Source organism: Nerophis lumbriciformis, linkage group LG25 (assembly GCF_033978685.3).
Source record: "Nerophis lumbriciformis linkage group LG25, RoL_Nlum_v2.1, whole genome shotgun sequence".
Lineage (NCBI taxonomy): Eukaryota > Metazoa > Chordata > Actinopteri > Syngnathiformes > Syngnathidae > Nerophis > Nerophis lumbriciformis.
In genome coordinates, this window is record NC_084572.2 from 12,340,429 (window position 1) to 12,365,918 (window position 25,490).

Here is a 25,490-nt window from a genome sequence, read left to right on the forward strand (position 1 = left end):
CACACTGTGAACCCACAACAAACAAGAATGACAAACACATTTCGGGAGAACATCCGCACCGTAACAACATAAACACAACAGAACAAATACCCAGAACCCCTTGCAGCACTAACTCTTCCGGGACGCTTTGGTGACAATTCTGTCACTCCCTGCTAAGCAGCCTGCTGACAACAGTCTGTGTTGTAGTATTTGCGTCATCCCACCCTGCATAAGCGCTATGCTCGCTTGTAGTTCATCAAGCCTGTCTTTGTACAGGTGATCCAGCCCAGTCTGCCCAGCACTCCAGAGCTACACATTCCACATATTTTCAACTCTCAAGCCACCATCTACAGCTCCACCCACCACCGTCCCGGCAATGTTGATACAATGCTGCAATGTAGCTTAAATGATGTTCTATGCATCTCATTCTAGAACTCTTATTTGTCATATACGTGTAAAAAGAAGTTACGCTTTGCTCAGTGTAAAAAAAAAAAAAACTATGGAGAGAAATTACTGGCAAAACTCAGCAAACTCAAAAATATGTTTCACAAACTGAAAAATGTTACACCACTTCAAACAAAATGTTTCACAAACTCAAAAAAAAAAAGAAGTCTACTTTGAGTTGAGTGTGAGTTTATTTTGAACATGCATGCATACAACATGATACATCACAATTTCCAGTTTCTCTTTTCAACATGTTCGAAAAGGAGTAGGAAGAAGCAGAGCTTATTTAATCCTACCCCTTTTCCTTTACATAACAGTTGCTAAAACTTTTGTTCACTTCCTGTTCTCAATTTATTCACAATATACTCCATAAGTAATCACAATAAATATAAATAAATAAATAATAATTGGTGAAGTAAGTTATATTTCATATGGTGAGATGAGTAAGATTATCTTGAAAATGAATGGATGGATGAAATAAATCCAGAATGTTTATCATGGTTCTTCTTCTTTGTACTTTGTAAACACTTTAAGTTGGAAGTTTCTTAAAGTGGATCATATTAGTACATTGTTTGATTTCTTTGCTTAATCCATTCCATAATTGAATTCCACATACTGATATACTGAAGGTCTTAAGTGTTGTACGTGCATACAAACGTTTTAAATTCCATTTTTCTCTAAGATTATATTTCTTCTCTTTTTTTGAGAAGAATAGTTGTATATTCTTGGGTATCATGTTATAGTTTGCTTTGTGTATAATTTTAGCTGATTGGAAATTCACTATGTCGTGGAATTTCAGTATTTTTGATTCAATAAATAAAGGGTTTGTATGTTCTCTATAGCCAACATTATGTATTATTCTAACTGATCTTTTTTGTAACACCGTTAGTGAATGAAGTGTACTTTTGTAGTTATTTCCCCATATTTCTACACAATAACTCAGATATGGTAACACTAGCGAGCAGTAGAGAATATGAAGTGACTTTTGGTCTAGAACATGTTTTGCTTTATTTACTATTGACGTGTTTCTTGCTACTTTATGTTGTAAATTATCAATCATTATACCTAGAAATTTTGTTTCATTTACTCTTTCAATTTCTATTCCGTCTATTTGTATTTGTGTTTGACTTTCTCTTCTATTATTACCAAATAGCATTATTTAAGTTTTACTGAGATTCAACGATAGTCTGTTTTTGTCAAACCAAACTTTTGACTACTTTTGGATTGTTTTGTGTCATGTTTGTGTGTCCTCTCAATTGCTCTGTTGATTGCTATTCTGAATGTTGCTGGGCCGAGTTTGGTTTTAGAATTTTATTATTATGGTATTGTGTAAAATTTTGTTGGATTGATTAATTTAAAAAAAGAAAAGAAAAAAAAGTTTGACGTATGCAAAAAAATGTTTCACAAACAAGTTTTTTTAAGTAGAAAAACTATTTTGTTCTTCGGGCACGGATTTTTCGCAATTTTTGTTTCTCACGCGCAAGAAGTGTAGTTCGCGCTTTTGGTGCTCCTAAATAACTTTAAGGCTGAAGGAGTCACTGATTTGCGACACTGCCGTCAACGAAGAGGAAGAAGAAGAGGAAGTAGAGGTTTTGAGTTTGTGAAAAAATCTTTAGAGTTTGTAGAGTTTTGGCAGTAATTTCACTCCACGCAAAACTAACGATGACGTCCATGGTGATACTGGACTATGCCTACTTTACATGTTATCTTCTGCGCTTGTGTGGTTTTTTTTGCCGCGTCGCAAAAAAGCCAAATAAAAAGCAAAAACGCATGACCCTATGCATGAGTATCAAAGTTGTTTTTTGCCATTTTAATTCTGAATTGTACGACCTGAAGTGGACTTGGGAGCTTCCAGTGTTAGACGATAGCCACAGCGTGACAGCTTGAAGGGAAGCCGTGTGCCTTCTTGGAAGCTCCGTCTCATTCCTGGAGCATAAGAACAACAACACTTGACTCCAGGATCAACAATTTTTTTTTTTTTCCAAAATTCACGTGGTTGCCAAATATTCAAATATAATTCCATGCTATGTATTCATGTTGACAGGATGGCTGGGTTATGTAATGATGTCATACTTCATGGTGCTCGTCATCAGATACCGGAGAACCTTCTAAAGCCTCCTATGGTCCGACACTTCGTAAGTGGAATACATTATTTGGGGGGGAAAAACACATGTTAAGTTGCGTAGAACTTTAAGAGACTGACACCACAATTCATCAAAGTGCTGACTGGTTTTGCTTTTTTTTTGTCTCCAAAAGGAGCCTCAACAAGGGTTTTCAAGAGAAAAAGTGCACAAGAAGAGAAGTCCAACAACAACAACAACAACACACACGTTGTCAGTAGCTGTTTAAATAACAGTGGCTAACTTTTTTTTTTTACACTTCCAACATTTAGAAGACTGCTCAAACGTGAAACGGTTGTAGTCATGACACGTTTTATTGATTTGATGTTTTCTTTTCATTGGTTATGTTATTTTTGTGACAAGTAAGAACGTGAAAGTAAGCAAAATGGTGAGGTGCATTTATCACGTGACCGACTTTTACACCAACCCTCGTCATTACTGTTTTATTTACCGCTCACTAATAACACTGTTTAACTTCTTTTTACACTTATGTGACAATATGGATGTTTTTATGTTTTATCATTAATAATGATTAACTTATTTTTACAATATGGATGTTTTTATGTTTTATTAATTACAATGTATGAATGTTCTGGTGTTATTATTAACACTGTTTAACTTGTGTAACAATATGAATGTATTATGCTTAATGATTAACAATGTTTAACTTATTTTTACACTTGTGTGACAATATGAATGTTTTTATGTTTCATTAATAACAATGTATGAATGTTTTTATGTTTTATTAATAACAATGTATTAATGTTTTTATGTTTTATTAATACCAATGTATCAATGTTTGTGTTATTAATGTTTAACCTTTTTTACACTTGTGTAACAATATGAAAGTATTATGCTTAATTATTAACAATGTTTAACTTATTTTTATACTTGGGTGACAATAGGAATGTTTTGTTTTGTTATTGACAATGTATGGATAGTTTTATGTTTTATGGATAGTTTTATGTTTTATTTTTAACAATTATGTGGGCTCTGAACCGAGGATGTCGTTGTGGCTTGTGCAGCCCTTTGAGACACTTGTGATTTAGGGCTATATAAATAAACATTGATCATAAAAACAATGTATGAATGTTTTTGTGTTTTATTAATAACAATGTATGAATGTTTATATGTTTTATTAATAACAATATATAAATGTTTGTGTGTTATTAACAATGTTTTACTTTTTTTACACTTGTGTGTCAATATGAATGTTTTTGTGCTTAATTATTAACAATGTTTCACTTCTTTTGAGGCTTGTATGACAATATGAATGTTTTTTATATTTTACTATCGACAGTGTTTAATTTCTTTTTACACTTATGCTGTCAACCAGGGCCGTAACTAGGATTTGACAAATACCGAGGTCAAAAATTGGTGGTTGGAGTTGGAGAGGAGTTTGAAAGGCTAAAATCGTGTGTATCCCAGTACCACATACATATTACCTTGAGCAACACAATTATATTATCTAACATCTTTGACAATCAGCATGATTTCATAACAGTCCATTTTTTAGCAACATGCTGAAGTTTAGCATATTAAACCATTTTTAACATCATTCAAACATCAATGCGCTATGTTGTTGTAGCTGTAACCTACTCAGTGGCCTAGTGGTTAGAGTGTCCGCCCTGAGATCGGTAGGTTGTGAGTTCAAACCCCGGTCGAGTCATACCAAAGACTATAAAAATGGGACCCATTACCTCCCTGCTTGGCACTCAGCATCAAGGGTTGGAATTGGGGGTTAAATCACCAAAAAATGACGGCAACGCTGCTGCTCACTGCTCCCCTCGCCTCCCAGGGGGTGAACAAGGGGATGGGTCAAATGCACAGGACACATTTCACCACACCTGGTGTGTGTGTGACAATCATTGGTACTTTAACTTAAACTTTAACTGTGCATGACCAAAGATCGTATATTGAGAAAAGATGAGCTACCGCATGTACAGCGCACATAATGTCCTACACAAAGAATATTCACCGTCAGTCATGTTATCTTCTTTTTGTCACTTAAAAAAATACAGAGGACCTCAGTGCTAATAATTGTGTTTAGCTTCTTTTTACACTTGTGACAATACAAATGTTTTTACATTTCATTATTAAAAGTTTTTAACTTCTTTCTTTTGTACTAGTTTTTTTTTTACATTTCACTATTAGTTACTTTTTACACTTGTGTGACGATATGAATGTTATAAAAATGTCATCATTAATAGTAATTTTGCGTGACAATATGAAGGTTTTTACGTTTGGCTATTAACAGTGTTTAACCTTTTTTTAAGACGGGATGACAAACGTACGGCCCGAGGGCCGGATCAGGCCCGCAAACAGGTTTTATCCGGCCCGCGGGATGAGTTTACTAAGTATAAAAATTAACCTGAAATTTTTGAATGAAAGAAACTGCTGTTCTAAATGTGTCCACTGGATGTCACAATAGCAATTATTTGTATATTTGTAGATGATGCTACATATGTACAAAATAAACCACATGTTAGTACACCAGTCGAGGAAATGATCCAACTACATAAATAACATATTGTAATTTGATTTAGATATTTTTTTTATCTTCATAGATTGAAAATTACCACCAATGAGTTGACTGATGAACATTATCACATAATTTATTCAGAAAATATAAATAACGACAAATAAAGATAGAATACTATTAACTGCAACATGTACCGTATTTTTCGGAGTATAAGTCGCACCTGCCGAAAATGCATAATAAAGAAGGAAAAAAACATATATAAGTCGCACTGGAGCCCGGCCAAACTATGAAAAAAACTGCGACTTATAGTCCGAAAAATACAGTAAGTGTAAAAAAAAACAACATAATGATTTGTACATTTTCAGAATGTGCTTGTTCTATTTTTACACAAAGAAAACAATCTGAAGTTGTCTTTATTTTTAAGTTATCGTGCCGGGATTTTACCAATTCGGCCCACTTGGGAGAAGATTTTTCTTTATGTGGCCCCCGATCTAAAATGAGTTTGACACCCCAGTTTTAAGGGATATAAGTGAGGTGCATTCATGACTTTACCAACTTTTGCAATATCATACCTTTAGTGTTTCAATTAATTCAATTGTTTTTAACATATATTTTCAGGGATCAATTAATTTTTACTCTTTCGTAAGTTAGAAATGTTACAATGTGACATCGCCTGCATCATTAATGCCAGTATAAGGACTATGGGACGGATGGGGAAAAAAACCTTTGACGTTCTAATGTAGTTTGTGGGGCCAAAAGTGTTTAATTGTTGACTTTTAGTTGTAATGCAACAAAGTCCTATGAATTATTATTACATTTATACATATTGTAGTCATGAATCAGTTCTGTGTGAGCTGAATAGTGAAATAGCCTGTTGCCTTTCATCATTCCAAATGCATGCAGAGCCTTGGCAAGGTGTGAGTTGAATCATAATCATAAAACATAGATAGAGCTCAGGCTGTGATGATGGAAATAAAGTGTACTTATCAGGTAATTAGCGACCTCCTCCAACATCCATAGCAACCAAACTCATTAATCACCTAAAGGCCTCTTTTGATTAATGAAAAGAGCGATACAAAACATTTCACATGTTCCTATTTTGCAATACTCATCACGACTGAATGACAATAAAAATAAAAAGCGGTGTGCATAAAAAGCTGTGTGCGTCTCCTCTCCATCTGGCTTTTCAAGCAGCCCTGACACCCCGCCTGTGTATCAATGACATCCACCATTTGCAACCTTACACCCAAACGTAACCAAGTGAGCACTTACAATGCGAAAATAACCGCTTGATTTATGGAGCCGCTTGAGACTCGCACTCAGCGGCTGGGAGCTCTGATTGAATTTTGGTCTTGAATGAGACGCGGACAATAAAAATGACAAATAGGTCTTATTTTGAGGGAGGGTGCGCTAAGGTGGGAGACGTTACCTTTTGGCGGTCAGTGTACTTGCCTTCATGTTTCTTGTACTGCGTCACATTATTATCCCGTCATCCTGTGATTCGGATTTGAAGCAGCTGACCAATTTGTATTCGGTTATATATTTGGACACATTTTGGAGATAAAGCACGTGTTGAGAAGGATAGGAAATTTGATTTGTCACAGATCATATCTCAACAAAATCAGCTTGTTACGTCTTGTTTTGCCAAACCGAGGCATTTCCTGTCGTCTACTGCCAGCATTTTGGGGGACTGAAGTCATCTACTTTAGCACCAGTCTTAGCTGCTTTAAAGTAATGTACAGCAATGTTTATTTACTCAATTGCAGAGAGTATCAGGCATTTTTGAGGGGTAAATTGTTAAATAAGGAGGATTTCTCCCCCCCCCAATATATTTTGTGAGATTCCGTTTCTGCAGGTATCAGTAAGGTTGATTTGATGCTTTTTAATTCCTTTTATATTGCAACCTAAAACAAATGTACAACACTTAAGACCTTCAGTATATCAGTATGAGGAATTAAATTATGGAATGGATTAAGCAAAGAAAACAAACAATGTAATAATATGAGCCACTTCAGGAAACTCTTCAAACTTAAAGTGTTTACAAAGTACAAAGAAGTAGAACCATGATAAACATTCTGAATTTATTTCATCCATCCATTAATTTTCTAGATAATCTTACTCATCTTCTCACCATATGAAATATAACTTACTTCACCAATTATTATTTATTTATTTTTATTGTTATTACTTACGGAGTATATTGTGAATACATTGAGAACAGGAAGTGAACAAAAGTTTTAGCAACTGCTATGTAAAGGAAAAGGGGTAGGATTAAATAAGCTCTGCTTCTTCCTACTCCTTTTCGAACATGTTGAACACAGAAACTGGAAATTGTGATGTATCATGTTGCATGCATGCATGTTCCAAATAAACTCAAACTCAATGTAATGCCCATGTGTGACTGTAGATTGTTATTATATCAAGTCAAAAGGATTGTCTGTATAAACACAATTGTAAGCATTTGACAATAATAATGCTGAATAGTTGAAAAGCTTACATCAACTGTGGCCAAATGTAATCATAAGATATAATTATAACAATGCAAGTCACCCTTACTAACGACATGAACATATTTTTCAGCGGTACTATTGTAATTATAAAAGTGCAGTTTTTGGAAATTGACCTAAAGACAATTTTAAAGAACTGGGTTGGGTGGTTTGTTTTGTTGTCTTTTTGTTGCCAATTGCAATCGTATGAATTTTTGTAATGCCTCTGGAAATCATATGTAATGCTTTTTAATGCCAATTAAGGCTTTAATTTTTGCAAAATCCATTTAATGACTTTTTTTTTACCTGTTATTTTTTTTCCTGAGGTGCTAGGTTTTTCAAATGGAGGTGATGGACTCATTGATTCCAGTGTTATTTTTATTTTTTATAGTTTTTGGAATTTCCAAACATTGTAAAAAGAAGCTCAGTAGCAGTTTTATAACAATGTTATGAAATAAACATTGTCTGGTCATTTTAGTGCGTACACAAGCACCGCACACAAAAATAAGCGGTGACATTTGCATCACAACAACAGAGGTGTCCTGGCTGGTCCACCATAAGGATTTAAGAGGTAAAGTGTTTATGTTTATTATTTTTTTGTGTTGTTTTTATTACAATATATTTCTCGTTAGACTACCTGTTGAAGTGTAGTAATGTAGTGTAATAGTTGTATTAAAAAATTATATTTTTGTAATTTCGAAACATTGTAGAAGTAAACTCAGAAACAGTTTTATAACATCATGTTACAAAATAAACATTGTCTGGTCATTTTAGTGCGTACGCAAGCACTGCGTATAAGCGGTGACATTTGCATCACAACAGCGGTGTCCTGGCTCGTCCACCATTATGAAAGGGATTTACAGTTGCCATAGCGTTGGCGCGTACAAGCCAAATGATTTGAAACCTCGTATTGTAAGTTTTTAATATTACACATTGTCCCTTTATTATAGTCACATAACATTTTTGGTTTTAATGTATTTATGTTCTATTGATCTATTTTTATTGTTCAACATAGTTTTCACAGTGTGAAAAGGAGTCACAGCCATAAGACTTCATAACACACTGTTGTCAATTATTTGTTGTTTTGGTGTACAAAATGTATTATTATAGAGTTACTATTTTCTGACTCATTGAATCACTTTCATATTTCCTTCATTACATCTTTATTTTGGTTTTGTTTGTTCTCTGTCCTGTTCAGTTTGACATGTCACACCGCAAAGATGGAATTGTATCTTATTATTTCATGCATTGTTGTTTTCCTTGCTTAGTGAAATATATGTAAGCTTGAATTATTAAATCAATGTCAAACATGTCACTTTGTCATGTTTGTTTTGACAATGTCATACACTGCAGTTGACCATTAATTAATAATAACTACTCCAAATCACCAGTTACAGTGCATCCAGAAAGTATTTACAACGCTTCACTTCCATATTTTGTTACATTACAGCTTTATTCCAAAATGTGATACGTCCATTTTGGTCCTCAAAATTCTACACACAATACCCCATAAAGACACTGTGAAAACAATGTTTTTGTCCTTTTTTGTAGCAAATGTTTTTAAAATAAAAAAATCGCATGTACATACGTAAGTATTCACAGCCTTTGCTCAATACTTTGTTGATGCACCTTTGGCAGCAATTACAACCTCAAGTCTTTTTGAATACGATGCCACAAGCTTGGCACACCTACTGTATCTTTGGGCAGTTTCGCCCATTGGTCTTGGCAGCACCTCTCAAGCCCCATCTGGTTGGATGGAAAGTGCTGGTTTTTATCCAGGATGTGTCTGTCCATTGCTGCATTCATCTTTCCCTCTATCCTGTTAAATCACCAAAATGATTCCCGAGCGCGGCCATCGCTGCTGCTCACTACTCCACTCACCTCCCAGGGGGTGGAACAAGGGGATGGGTCAAATGCAGAGGGTAATTTCACCACACCTAGTGTGTGTGTGAGACTATCAGTGGTACTTTAATTTTATCCTGACTAGTATCCCAGTTCCTGCCGCTGAAAAACAACCCCACAGCATGATGCTGCCACCACCATGCTTCACTGAAGGGATGGTATTGGCCTGGTGATGAGCGGTGCCTGGTTTCCTCCAAGCAATGATGCCTGGCATTCACGCCAAAGAGTTCAATCTTTGTCTTATCAGACCAGATCATTTTGTTTCTTATGGTCTGAGAGTCTTTCAGGTGCCTTTTGGCAAACTTTTTACGAATAAATGGCTTCCGTCTGGCCACTATACCATACAGGCCTGATTGGTGGATTGCTGTAGAGATGGTTGTCCTTCTGGAAGTTTCTTTTCTCTCCACAGCATACTTGACAACCCTCCCGGATTTTCCGGGAGAGTCCCGAAATTCAGCGCCTCTCCCGAAAACCTCCCGGGACAAATTCCTCTCGAATATCTCCCGAAATTCTGGCAGAGCTGGAGGCCACGCCCCCCCAGGTTTATTGTTAGGCAGTTTCATTAACGTCCTCCCAGCGCGGCAACAACACATAACAACAGCAGTCACGTTTTGTCTACCGTAAAGCAGTTTGTCTGCCGTAAACAGCAATGTTGTGACACTCTTAAACAGGACAATACTGCCATTTACTGGACATGCATATGTGACAATAACGTCTACGGCTTTTAGAGAGTGCAGTGCACAACTGCGCACACAACAAGGAGACGAAGCGGAATGCATCATCAGAGAGGGTGTTCAGCATGGTTAGAAAAATTGTGACAGAGAATAGAACAAGGATGGAAAATTCAACCCTTAACTCAACAATGAGTAGATGAGTGTTATGTGTGTGTATATGTGTAAATAAATGAACACTGAAATTCAAGTATTTCTTTTATATATATATATATATATATATATACATACATACATACAAATAAATACTGTATATATATATAGCTAGAATTCACTGAACGTCAAGTATTTCTTATATATATATAAGAAATACTTGATGTTCAGTGAATTCTAGCTATATATATATACAGTATTTATTTTATTATATATATATATATATATATATGAAATACTTGACTTTCAGTGAATTCTATCTATCTATCTATCTATCTATCTATATATATATATATATATATATATATATATATATATATATATATATATATATATATATATATATATATATATATATATATATGAAATACTTGACTTGGTGAATTCTAGCTGTAAATATACTCCTCCCCTCTTAACCACGCCCCCACCCCACCCCCGACCACGCCCCCCGCCACCCTCCACCCCCACTACCTCCCGAAATCGGAGGTCTCAAGGTTGGCAAGTATGCTCCACAGAGGAATGCTGCAGCTCTGACAGTGAGTTCTTGGTCACCTCCCTGACTAGACTAAGATGAATGCAGCAATGTACAGAGACATTCTGGATGAAATCCAACACTTCACATCCAACCTGATGGAGCTTGAGAGCTGCTGCAAAGAGGAATGGGTGAAACTGCCCAAAGATAGGTGTGCCAAGCTTGAAAAACTGGAGGCTGTAATTGCTGCCAAGGATGCATCAACAAAGTATTGAGCAAAGGCTGTGAATACTTATTTACGTGTGATTTTTTTGTTTTTTAATTTGAATACATTTGCAACATTTAAAGAAAACACTTCTCACATTGTCATTATGAGGTATTGTCTCTAGAATTTTTAGGACAAAAATGAACATATTGTAAAAAGTGGATAAAGCGACGTGCTGTGAATACTTCCCAGATGCACTGTCTATCACATAAGTCATGTCCAACTCATTTGGAATATTTTTCTAAATTCCCAAGCTCATCTTAAAATGGAAATTCCATGCAAATTGTTGGCCCCTTTGCAAGTCTAATAGTAACGTTGTGACACAGTTAGTGCGGGTAAAGTTCCAGGTCATTTGGTAGGCAAACGTTGCCTTGGAAAGGTGGACCACATAAAAACTGCAGGAACTCTTTGTGGGCTGCACGCACCATTTTTCATGTGTTTTTCAGTCAGTCCCACAATTTGTAAAAACAAACTGCTGACATTCTCCCGTCTACTTATTTTGTTCCTTCCGAGTGGCTTCGAGGGTGGGTGTGAATGAGGATAAAATGCATGCGTAATGAGTAGAAGTGCAAAAGTAGCTTGACTTGTTCCAGCAGCGTTTGCACAGAAGTGAACCTCACTCCAAGGGATTTGTAACCAAACACATAAAGAGGCGTAGAACATCTTGATGGCCACATCAGCCATGATCCTATCTGCTTAATCTCACATATTTGGATGAAGTGGGGAGGGGTGACTTTGCTCCTTTACACAGATGCACACGACTTGCCAGAGGCATCATAAAAAGCCCGTATTAAATATGACTTGACTTCTTGTCAGTGTTACATGCAGACCTGTATGGGATGGGCTCTAACGTTACTGTGATTTACAACAGCGGGGTCACCAGTGGAAGTGGAGCTGGAGCCGAGTGGTGCAGAGTTCTACTCCCCTCCATCACACACACACACACACACACACACACACACACACACACACACACACACACACACACACACACACACACACACACACACACACACACACACACACACACACACACGCACACGCACACGCACACGCTCCTCTCCCTTTCAAGTTGTGCTTTCTTTCAGTGTATATGGGTCACCGAGCTATTGTGTGAACATGCAGGTCAAAGTGCGGAAGGACGTCACCCAAAGTCTCTCTCAAGTAAAACTCCTTTCTCCACCAAAAAGCACCCCCCACACCCTTATACGTAATATAATGTCATGTTTTATAACTATGTTAGCCTTCAAATAATTGAGCAACTTGTATTTCAATGCTACTCAACATTAAATATTGTTTTTCTTTAAAGATGTCACAGTTTCCTTCATATTGCATTAAATCAATAATAAATCAATAATGTCAGTTTAGCGCCTTACAGTCCATTATAGGAAATTATCATAATACAACTGAACCATATAAGAACTTTAAAATTTTTTTTTATAGTCTAAGCAGAAAGCGCTTTATAATGGCTCAACAGGTTTTTCTTTCTTGAGTTTATTTCGAACATGAACACACTTACAGCATAATACATCACACAATTTCATATCATTTCATTTTACATCATGCTCGAAAAGAAGTAGGAAGAAGCAAAGCTTATTTAATCCTACCCCTTTCCCACTTCAAAGCGTTTACAAATATATAGAATCATTTACTGACCTTTTTATATAATAAAATAACATCTATGAATTAGTATACACAACAGTTTTGTAATATTTAATTAATTAATTCAGTCATTAACATACTGAGATGAAGAATATCTTATTCCCAATAAGGTTGGAAATATTTCTCATAATTCTTCTTCTTTGTACTTTGTAAGCACTATTATTTTGAACAACCTCTTGAACTGAATCATATGAGTACAATTTTTAACTTCTTTACTTAATCCATTCCATAATTTAATTCCACATACTGATATGCTAAAGGTTCTAAGTGTTGTACGTGCATATAAATGTTTTAAATTATTTTTTCCTCTAAGGTTATATTTCTCCTTTTTAGTTGAGAAGAATTGTTGTACATTCTTTGGTAGCAGGTTATAGTTTGCTTTGTACATAATTTTAGCTGTTTGCAATTTTACCAAATCACCGAACTTTAATATTTTTGACTCAACAAATAAAGGGTTTGTATGTTCTCTATATCCAACATTATGTATTATTCTAACTGATTTTTTTTGTAACACGGTTAGCGAATGTAGCGCACATTTGTAGTTATTTCCCCATATTTCTACACAATAACTCAGATATGGTAACACTAGCGAGCAGTAGAGAATATGAAGTGATTTTTGGCCCAGGACGTATTTTGCTTTATTCATTATTGAAATGTTTTTTGCCACCTTATGTTGTATGTTTTGTATAGGAGATTTCCAGTTCATTTGATCATCTATTAATACTCCCAAAATCTGGTTTCTTTTACCCTTTCGATGTCTACTCCGTCTATTTGTATTCGTGTATGATGCTCTTTTCAACTGTTACTAAATAGCAGAAATTCAAAGATAGTCTGTTTTTGTCAAACCATCTTTTAATTTGTTCATTTCTTCTGTTATTATTTGTATTATCTTCTGTGTGTTCTCTCCTGAACAGAAGGGGTTAACTACAGACTAGAAATATTGCGGCTCCAGTAGATCGAAGAAGAAAATAAATAAATATTTAGGCATATTCTACATATTTTGTGCCAAAATGTATTTTATATTATTATTTTGTGGTGATGGATAAGGATTGTATGATCAGTGTCAGAGCTTGGTCCGCATTTGTCACCGATTCTGTTCATAACTTTTATGGACAGAATTTCTAGGCGCAGTCAAGGCGTCGAGGGTATCTGGTTTGGTGGCTGCAGGATTAGGTCTCTGCTTTTTGCAGATGATGTGGTCCTGATGGCTTCATCTGGCCATGATCTTCAGCTCTCACTGGATCGGTTCGCAGCAGAGTGTGAAGCGACCGGGATGGGAATCAGCACCTCCAAGTCCGAGTCCATGGTTCTCGCCCGGAAAAGGGTGGAGTGCCATCTCCGGGTTGGGGAGGAGATCTTGCCCCAAGTGGAGGAGTTCAAGTACCTCGGAGTCTTGTTCACGAGTGAGGGAAGAGTGGATTGTGAGATCGACAGGCGGATCGGTGCGGTGTCTTCAGTAATGCGGACGCTGTATCGATACTTTGTGGTTAAGAAGGAGCTGAGCCGGAAGGCAAAGCTCTCAATGTACCGGTCCATCTACGTTCCCATCCTCACCTATGGTCATGAGCTTTGGGTTATGACCGAAAGGACAAGATCACGGGTACAGGCGGCCGAAATGAGCTACCTCCGCCGGGTGGCAGGGCTCTCCCTTAGACATAGGGTGAGAAGCTCTGTCATCCGGGAGGAACTCAAAGAAAAGCCGCTGCTCCTCCACATCGAGAGGAGCCAGATGAGGTGGTTCGGGCATCTGGTCAGGATGCCACCCGAACGTCTCCCTAGGGAGGTGTTTAGGGCACGTCCGACCGGTTGGAGGCCACGGGGAAAACCCAGGACACGTTGGGAAGACTATGTCTCCCGGCTGGCCTGGGAACGCCTCGGGATCCCCCGGGAGGAGCTAGACGAAATGGCTGGGGAGGGGGAAGTCTGGGCTTCCCTGCTTAGGCTGCTGCCCCCGAATGGATGGATGGATAAGGATTTTCACACTTTCCTGAACAATGCTAAAAACACGACAGCTAATTTTACCGCTATCTAAACCAAGACAATGAAGTTGACCAACTTTTGGTGGGACAACTTTTTGATGCACTTCATCGTCAACTCCTGCCTCGTCATTAACACACCTTCACATTGGTAAGCCGCTGGCGTGAGTGATGTGAAAAGACGAGACACGAGACGTCCCAGTACCGTCACGCCACTTAATGCTAACACGACTGTAGGGTTGTACGGTATACCGGTATTGGTATAGTACCGCGATAGTAATGAATCATATTCAGTACTATACCGCTTCTAAAAAGTACCGGTCCCCCACCCCCGTCGTCGTCACGTCATGACATTGTTGGTTTTATGAGCAGACGAGCATGTTCGGCAGTGCACAATCCCGGAGTACTTACAAGCAGACAGCGTGTAGACAGAAAAGGGAGAACGGACGCATTTTGGCTTAAAAACTAAGGATAAAGGTAACACGGAAACGCCCTCAGGAAGAGGTGCTTTAAGACATGGCTAGCTAGCTAGCGGCTAAAGTCCAGCCCCAGTCTGCAGTGTTTTAGCTACTTCTAAATCACTAATCCTCGCCTCCATGGCGACAAATAAAGTAAGTTTCTTACAAGTGTCATCCCTGCAGGACGAGGAATAGTTAAACATGCTTCACTACATACCGTAGCTCACCTGCGTCAAAATGTAAACAAATGCCACGGGTGGATCTACACCTAACATCCACTGTACAGGAGCGTATCTAGTTGATGCTACTATGATTACATCGTTATTTTTTAGCATCACAAAATCTTTTTTCATATAAAAAATGTTTTTGATTACGTTTATAAACTCAGGAAATAATGTCTCTGGACACATGCGGACTTTGAATATGACCAATGTATGATCCTGTAACGACTTGGTATCGGATTGGTACCCAAATTTGTGGTATCATCCAAACAACAGAAGAATAAGTGATTATTACATTTTAACAGAAGTGTAGATAGAACATGTTAAAAGAGAAAGTAAGCAGATATGAACAGTAAATGAACAAGTAGATTAATAATTCATTTTCTACTGCTAGTCCTTAATAATTTTGACAATATAATAGAATGGAAAATGACACAATATGTTACTGCATATGTCAGCAGACTAAATTAGGAGCCTTTGTTTGCTTACTTACTACTAAAAGACAAGTTGTCTTGTATGTTCACTATTTTATTTAAGGACAAACTTGCAATAAGAAACATATGTTTAATGTACCCAAAGATTTTTTGTTAAAATAAAGCCAATAATGCAATATTTTGTGGTCCCCTTTGTTTAGAAAAGTATCGAAAAGTACCGAAATACATTTTGGTACCCGTACCAAAATATTGGTATCGGGACAACACTACACGACTGCTAACAGCAGCTGTGGAGAGGAACTCTGTTGATGCACTTCATCTTCAACATCATCAGCTCCAAATGACATTGGCGAGCCTTTTGCGTAAGCGATGTGGAATCACAACGTGGGACACAATGCTAACAACACGGACAACGGTTGTAGCTGCGACTGTCAAGTTGACCGACTTTTGGCAGAACAATTCATGTCTGTGGTTTTAGCCCATCGAAGTCCCGTTCTAACTTAGAGGAATTAACCAGGATGTGATAGTGTTTTTTACGTCATGGCTGTGTTGTAGTGGTCGGGTGACGGCCATAGCAATGACGCTTGGAGGACACACTCAAGGCTACTGTATGTATGTGTGTATGTATGTATATATTAGGGCTGTGAATCTTTGGGTGTCCCACGATTCGATTCAATATCGATTCTTGGGGTCACGATTCGATTCAAAATCGATTTTTTTTTCAATTCAACACGATTCTTGATTCAAAAACGATTTTTTTCCCCGATTCAAAAGGATTCTCTATTCATTCAATACATAGGATTTCAGCAGGATCTACCCCAGTCTGCTGACATGCAAGCAGAGTAGTAGATTTTTGCAAAAAGCTTTTATAATTGTAAAGGACAATGTTTTATCAACTGATTGCAATAATGTAAATTTGTTTTAACTATTAAATGAACCAAAAATATGACTTATTTTATCTTTGTGAAAATATTGGACACAGTGTGTTGTCAAGCTTATGAGATGCGATGCAAGTGTAAGCCACTGTGACACTATTGTTCTTTTTTAATTTTTTTTTATAAATGTCTAATGATAATGTCAATGAGGGATTTTTAATCACTGCTATGTTGAAATTGTAACTAATATTGATACTGTTGTTGATAATATTCATTTTTGTTTCACTACTTTTGGTTTGTTCTGTGTCGTGTTTGTGTCTCCTCTCAATTGCTCTGTTTATTGCAGTGTTGCTGGGTCGGGTTTGGTTTTAGAATTGAATTGCATTGTTATGGTATTGCTGTGTATTGTTTTGCTGGATTGATTAATAAAAAAATACAAATAAATAAATAAATAAAAATACAATAAAAATATATATATATTTTTTTTAAATCGATTTAAAAAAAAATGAGAATCGATTCTGAATCGTACAACGTGAGAATCGGGATTCGAATTTATTTTTTCCCCACACCCCTAGTATGTATGTATGTATAAGTGTAAAGGGGGTTATTTCATGTTTAGAGGGCTCAAAACGCATACTTACAAGGTCATAAACTTTTTATTATCAAACTATGAAAATATTACATTCATTAATATTAATCCTAGTCAGGTAAGGCCTGGAACCAATTAGACGAGTGATGGCTGTACACGTGACCTTAATGTACTTCTTTTTGACCCACTCTTTTGTTGACCTGGCTCTACATTCTGAGTCATTGTCATGTTGGAAGACCAGTCCGTGATCCTTTGTCAGTTGTTCTGGCTGAGTCCAGGAACGCCTCATCCAAGAAACTACGGTCCATGGCACCAAAAAACAGCCCAGACGTGTAAAGTTTCCACCCCCATATTTGACAGTAGGGATGCTGTTGTTGGGGGTGACTGAATTTCCAGCATTTCTCTTCCTCCAAATGTTGAGTTGATGCCAAAGACCTCTGTTGCAGCTTCATTACAGTCTGCTTTGTCTAAGTCCTTCAGACTCAAGACCGGTCTGTACATGTGTCCTGTTGAGCAGGGGACCTCATCTATCACAGCAAAGTGTGTTACCATTGGCGTTCAACTCCCTTGAGATCATTAACTAGCTCCCCCTTGTAATGGCGGTCTGGTACCTTAGCTTTCTCACAATCATCCTGACCCCACTCTGTGAAATGATTGACTGTGACCTTGTGTTTCTTCCAACAGCTGTCTCTTTCTTACCAAGCTTCTTGTTGATGGTTTTGTGCAAGTCTACAATATTGTCTGTGAGGTCCCCTGACTGCTCTTTGAACTTTCCCATGGTGGTGGAGCAATGTACCTGTATATTATATATGTATGTATTAATGTATTTAAAAAAGTGCAGGTCCCCTTTGAAGGACTCATAGTGTCCAGATGACCAACATTTCACGGACAAGTTCTCTTTGTGTTTTTTGCGACTAAAAATAAATCTGGCATTCATTTCCGATAAGTCAATTAGATTTTGAGTAATCGGTAGATAACTGTACTTGGAACGCCGCCTTTCCGTCGCCAGAATGGATATGTTGCGCCCTCTTGGTGTGGCATCATCTACAGAACTGGAGCCCATTTCTCCACACAGACAGTGTGGATAAAGGCATGTGAAAATATAATTTTAACCACCTGATTGCATGTTTTTGTCACCCTTGATTAATAAAAAACGAATTTATGAGCAAAAAATAAACATTCACAAGGGAAATTGTTCCACACAGTAGCTAAGTTTCAAAGGATGGAAAGGGTAAGGATGGAAAAGTTAATGCAGGTATTAAGTAGATTAAAAATGTACCATAGTAGCAATATAAAATATAACATATAATATTTATATATTATATATACACAGTATATAATATATATTGATTAATTATTTTATTATATTATACTTGTCCAGGGTGTACCCCGTCTTCCGCCCGAATGCAGCTGAGATAGGCTTCAGCACCCCCCGCGATCCCAAAGGGGACAAGCGGTAGAAAATGGATGGATGGATATATTTTTATATAATGTATACAGTATATAACAAATCCCAATTACCATGTACAATATTACAGTATCTCTTTCAGCATTTCCTCAAACATCTCCAGGAAAAGAGGACGCAAAATAGAAGACCAGCGGCTTATCTTCTGTTTGTTTACCGGGTCTGCTCTTCTTTTTCTATTTTCCCGTAGGATCTGACTCAGTCTTTCTCCCCTTGAGGGTTCATGCTTCATTTGGTAAATCCTTCAAATTACGCATGAAAATAAATGAGATGCTACCAAAACACATAGTACACAATGTGAAGTTGCCTCCAGTCTCCTGTAGGTGACGTCAGCAGGCTGATGCAGGCCCGCCCGCATTTTGGAGCTAAAAGTGGGCATTCCGATATGTGCTGAAACAAGCCTGAACACTTTGGGGGGAATTTTAACAGTAGATGTAATTTTTAGGTCCAGAACGATGAAATAAATGCTAACGTTGCCAGCATTAGAGGGGCACTTTAATCTCCTACACAAAATAATTCAGTTACCGTATTTTCCGGACCATAGGGCACACTGGATTATAAGGCGCACTGCCGATGAGCAGGTCTATTTTCATACAAAAGGCGCACCGGATTATAGGGCGCATCAAAAGGAGTCATATTATTATTCTTTTTTTCTAAATGGAAAACACTTCCTTGTGGTCTGCATAACATGTAATGGTGGTTCTTTGGTCAAAGTGTTGCATAGATTATGTTTTACAGATCATCTTTCAGTCGCTTCAGGATGCGCCGTTTTGTGGGCGGTCTTATATACGTGGCTCACCTTCGGCAGCGTCTTCTCCCCGTCATCTTTGTTGTAGCGGTGTAGCGTGCAAGGACGGGTGTGGAAGAAGTGTCAAAAGATGTAGCTAACTGTTTTAATGACATTCAGACTTTACTTCAATCAATAACGGAGCAGCATCTCCTCATCTGTGGCTCACTAGTGCAATAACAACGCCGGAAATGTGTCCCGTGAAAAACCGTCCGACCGGAACTCTCTAATAACTAAAGTTCCTTGGGTGAATAATGTAAACTCACTACACCGGTATGTTTTAGCGCTTTCATGGCAAGTTTACTGACAGATATAAGTAAGAACTTTACACTACTTTATATTAGAAATGGCAACAGCGGAGGATGAATGTCACATAAGAAGAAGATAAGAAAAAGAAGCTTGTCGACTACGGTGTCATCACAGACTACAAAGGCGGACGCGAGCAAATTTTCAGGACTTATGTAGATATCAAATACACAACAAAAGGTACCAGAAGGTAAAAAAAAAAGTTGCTTTTGCATAATATTGCGAAACAAATAATAAAACAGATAATGTCTTACCTTATACATACACCAAAATAATACTCGTATGTTGAAGCACAGTACAATCCATCAAGCTGTGCAGCTTCATAGCTTACCAATGTCGTACTAAAACATTTTGAGAGATTTCTGAGCTTCGTGTGTAATGTTCTATATTTTCAATGGAACATATACAATTTTGGTGTTGTTTACTTGAGTCATATTGCAGTCTACATGTATCTCTTGTGTGACTGCCATCTACTGGTCACCATGTACCAAATAAAATAGCTTTGAAGTCGGTAAGCACAACCAAAAGCATTCGTGGAGTTTTGAGAAAATGAAAGGATTTTAAGTGCGCTTTATAGTACGAAAAATACGATAAATAAATGTTGACTCGTTCGCCAAAAATCCTTGCAATTGCCACAGACATGCAAGGACTAAGGCCTGAATGAATTGGGTCATGTTTACTGACACACTGCAGCGCTTGTGCCAAATTGTCGCTTCTTTTTGTAATATGAATGACTACAAACAAATAACGGATTTTAACAAAAAAATCTGAATTTGGCATCTCATATTAATGCTTTATGGCCTGTGGAGTTCAGAGTGCTTGCTGGTTTGTGTATCATTCTGAGAATGAGCGTCCTCTGCAGTGGACATGCATAATAAGGCAACGGGCCTGCTCAGGCCAGCGAACGGATGTTAGCCTGCCCGCGGGATGAGTTTGCTAAGTATAAAAATGAACCGAAATCTTTGAATGAAAGAAACCACTGTTCTAAATGTGTCCACTAGATGTCGCAATAGCAATTATTTGTATCTTTGTAGATTATGCTACATTTGTAAAAAAAATACATAAACCAGTGCACCAGTCGAGGAAAATGAGCAAACTACATAAATAACATCCTGTAATTTGATTTTGATATTTTTTTATCTTGATATATTGAAAATTAACACCAATGAGTTGACTGATGAACACTATCACATAATTTATTCAGAAAGTATAAATAACGACAAATAAAGGTAGAATACTATTAACCACAACATGTAAGTGTAAAAAAACCCAACAACATTATGATTTGTACATTTTCAGAATGTTTTCTTTGTTTAAAAATAGAACAAGCACAATCTGAAGTCGTCCTCATTTTTAAGTTTTTGTGCCGTGATTTTACCAGTCCGGCCCACTTGGGAGTAGATTTTTCTCCATGTGGCCTCCAATCTAAAATTAGTTTGACACCCCTGATGTATCCATTGGTAAAAAAAAAAAAAAAAAAAAGAAGCACTTTTTAAGTGTAATAAAAAATGAAATAAAATTCATTATAATATTTGCGATGACAGTTTTCTATTTAGTTTAATGACTCTTATAAATGGCAGGAACTGTGCAGTGGTTTTAAAAGCTACAATTAGCGTTGCTTCAATGGCAATCACTTGAAATCGCATTTTGGTGACATTTTTCAGAAAAGCGCGGCTGCAGCAACAATGCACTAGTTTAAAATAAGCAGTATTAGCTATGCCAAACACATCTCTATTTGATCTCCTGCTAAAGGGGCCTATAGGTGAAAAGGAGTGAGCACAACCCTGAGGGAGGCTTGTTAACTTTCCCCTGCAGGTAACGTTATTTACAACCTGCTCCCTTCCAATTACTATATTTATCCCTTTGCATGACTGACACATCAGGGTAGTGATGTAAGGCAGCTGTTGCCCCATGTAATGACATACAAGTAATTATGCAATTAGGTTCATTCTCTAGCCTTCTTTTTCAAGCCAGGGCTTTTCCCCTCTGCTCTGAGCAACTTGGGAGAAAAATAAATGTTAACGTTACACCGACGCGCCGCGACCAACTGAGCGGCGTGCGGTCGCCCTGCAACCACGGGAAGAAGCGAAGACCTCACAGCAGCGCGGTGGGATCAGGTTGACAGAGAGCGTATTTAAAATCTGGGTCACAGTCTTTAACCTGCCATCTAAATCTTTGTCTCTGCTCACTCATTCACTGGCGTTAGCAAGCTGCGTCCTCACGTCCACATTAAGAACCTACTTGATTATTAGCCCGGTCAAAACAATAATTATCATCCAAAAATAGGAACGGCTAACTTTTAATTAGCGCTCCTCTCCCACAGGGAATTAAATCATTGGCATATGATTTACGTGTTTGTCAGTAGTTGTCATATGAAACTTTTACAATAAGCCTATTCAGTTCACTTTTACAACCATTAACTAGGGGGGGGGGGGGAGGCCCAGCGGATTTTGCAAGACTTACTAGACAAGGGACTCTTAAAAGAAGTCTTGTAATTGGGGAAAAAAGACCTTAGTTTAGGTTTGGGAACCATGCACATGTAATTAAGTTAGAAATAATAAGCAGGAGAATGTGGTAAAACACACTAAATTAACTAGTGTGTGGAAACCATTGCATTGTGTTTGTTACAAAGATAGATAGATAGATAGATAGATAGATAGTCCTTTATTGATTCCTTCAGGAGAGTTCCCTCAGGAAAATTACAATTCCAGCAGCAGTGTACAGAATTGAGATCAAATTTAAAAAGCAATAAGTAAATAATGGGGGTATAAATGGAAATAAAATAGAAAATATAACAATAAGAATAAAAATAAAAAGCAACAATAAGAATAAAAATATAACAGTACAAATAAGAATATAACAAGAGAAACTAGGCAGTAGTGACTATGTTATGAAAATGCATTGCACTGTTATTGCACTGTTTTTTGTTGCAGTTTATTTCAGTATTGTTATTGTTTTGCATCCCCTGTCATCCTAGTACCCCCCCTCTTCCGCAGAGAGGAGTTGTACAGTCGGACAAAGGAGTTTTTTAATCTATTAGTCCTGCACTTGGGATGAAGCAGTCTAGCACTGAACAGGCTCCTGTGGCTACTCAAAAGTACCAATGATAGTCACACACACACACACACACACACACACACACACACACACACACACACACACACACACACACACACACACACACACACACACACACACACACACACACACACACACACACACGGTGTGGTGAGATTTACCTCTGCATTTGACCCATCATCCTCACCCCCTGGGAGGTGAGGGGAGCAGTGAGCAGCAGGGGTGGCCGCGCCCGGGAATCATTTTTGGTGATTTAACCCCCAATTCCAACCCATGATGCTGAGTGCCAAGCAGGGAGGTAATCGGTCCCATTTTTATAGTCTTTGGTATGACTCGGCCGGGGTTTGAACTCACGACCTACCGATCTGAGAACGGTATGCAGAGGGTGACTGGCATCATCCATCATGCCATGGGGCCGTAAGCTTTTTTTTATTTATTTATGTGAAACAATTTATATACTGAATATAATAAATTTAAATGTGATGTATGATTTGTACTAAAACAAATTCATGGGAAATAAATTGTTCAATAATTATGATCCAGGACCTTATATTTTTGAGCCCAAACACAAAGAGGATGAGCAATAAGTTTTAGAAGCCGAGTGATGGATGCAGTTTCATTGTGACACTGGGATCCGCAGCATTGCTAGGTGCTGAACATACAAACTAACCATCCATCCATCCATCCATCCATTTTCTACCGCTTATTCCCTTCGGGGTCGCGGGGGGCGCTGGAGCCTATCTCAGCTACAATCGAGCGGAAGGTGGGGTACACCCTTGACAAGTCGCCACCTCATCGCAGGGCCAACACAGATAGACAGACAACATTCACACTCACATTCACACACAAGGGCCAATTTAGTGTTGCCAATCAACCTATTCCCCAAAACAAACCAAAATAAAACAAACACTTACTGTAATATTTCCACTCTCGCTGGGATGCCAACCGATGGGAAATCACATAATCTCGTTTAGATGAAGAATTCAATCACAATCCTCATAAATGGTTAAAAAAAAAGTTTCTGCATGAAGCATCTTTTCGGGTCTATTTCACCATCTTGGGGATGTGAAAGTCGACCAGCCTGTCGGCCCATGGCCACATTTGTCTACTACCAGGTGAGAGATGCATGAATTATAATCTAGACTTATTACTTTTAGCAAGTTTGTGACGAAGCAAAAGCAGCCACCGACTTATAGTATATCAACAATAGCAGCGTAAGCTAGCATTAGCTCACTGCTATCGATGCACTGTTAAAATAGTCCGTCTGCGTTGGTGCTTATAATAACAATATCACTCATTTTTAGTGAATTTTCAGGTCACGACATGCAAATGGAGTATTGTTGGCGCTTTCTGGATCTTTTTAGAGAGGGTATAATAGTGGACCCTCGATCTCTTGACTCAATTTCAGCTATTTATTTACGATTTCAGATGCACAAAAAAAGCCCAGCATATATGTTCTTGACTTACTTAGGTATTGTGAACGATAAACAGCACATCTCTTTCCAATGTTTGCAAATGTTTGAGTATGAGTATTTCCAGTATGACTGATGTGATAACATAGTCAGCGTTACTAACGTGACGTCAATCCCCGAAAATAGCCGAAGATATTCGGAGTGAAATATTCAAAATGGCTGACTGAAGTTGTGACATTTTGTGATGTTTAAATGGTGTTTTCACATACTTTGCGGATTGTAAATACAATTGGATATGGTTTAATGCAGTGGTTCTCAACCTTTTTTCAGTGATGTACCCACTGTGAACATTTTTTTAATTCAAGTACCCCCTAATCAGAGCAAAGCCTTTTTGGTTGAAAAAAAGAGATAAAGAAGTAAAATACAGCACTATGTCATCAGTTTCTGATTTATTAAAATGGTATAACAGTGCAAAATATTGCTCATTTGTAGTGGTCTTTCTTGAACTATTTGGAAAAAAAGATATAAAAATAACTAAAAACTTGTTGAAAAATAAACAAGTGATTCAATTATAAATAAAGATTTCTACACATAGAAGTAATCATCAACTTAAAGTGCCCTCTTTGGGGATTGTGATAGAGATCCATCTGGATTCCTGAACTTAATTCTAAACATTTCTTCACAAAAAAAATAAATCTTTAACCTCAATATTTATGGAACATGTCCACAAAAAATCTAGCTGTCAACACTGAATATTGCATTGTTGCATTTATTTTCACAGTTCTTTTTGACAGACATTTTAGTGAGAAACCTGAGCTTGTGCTTCACTGAGTTTATGAACTTACATTCATATTTTGTTGAAGTATTATTCAATAAATATATTTATAAAGGATTTTTGAATTGTTGCTATTTTTAGAATATTTAAAAAAAAATCTCACGTACCCCTTGGCATACCTTCAAGTACCCCCAGGGGTACGCGTACCCCCATTTGAGAACCACTAGTTTAATGGATACAATGAAACACAAATAAGCCTATAAAATCAGCTTGTTTTCCACTCTACTGGTACTTTAAGAGTATCTTATTGCAGCATGCTGAAACAGTACCAAAATTATTCCCCCCAAAATTGACATTATGACTTCTTTGTCTGTAATCATGCCCGCTTTGATGGCTTTTTGAGTTCCAGGACCCACAG

General features: G+C 37.5%; 1 protein-coding gene and 1 long non-coding RNA gene across 2 annotated transcripts in view; one reads left to right on the forward strand and one right to left on the reverse strand.

Annotated features, from left to right (window-relative positions):
- LOC133621602 (uncharacterized) overlaps window positions 1-3,240 on the forward strand; it is a 38,075-nt gene extending 34,835 nt beyond the window's left edge. The window contains exons 2-3 of the long non-coding RNA XR_009817677.1: window positions 2,468-2,558; window positions 2,680-3,240. This is a non-coding gene — a long non-coding RNA (uncharacterized lncRNA). The remainder of the gene's footprint in view (window positions 1-2,467; window positions 2,559-2,679) is intronic.
- LOC133621601 (uncharacterized) overlaps window positions 1-25,490 on the reverse strand; it is a 182,946-nt gene that overhangs the window by 42,527 nt on the left and 114,929 nt on the right. The window lies entirely within an intron of this gene.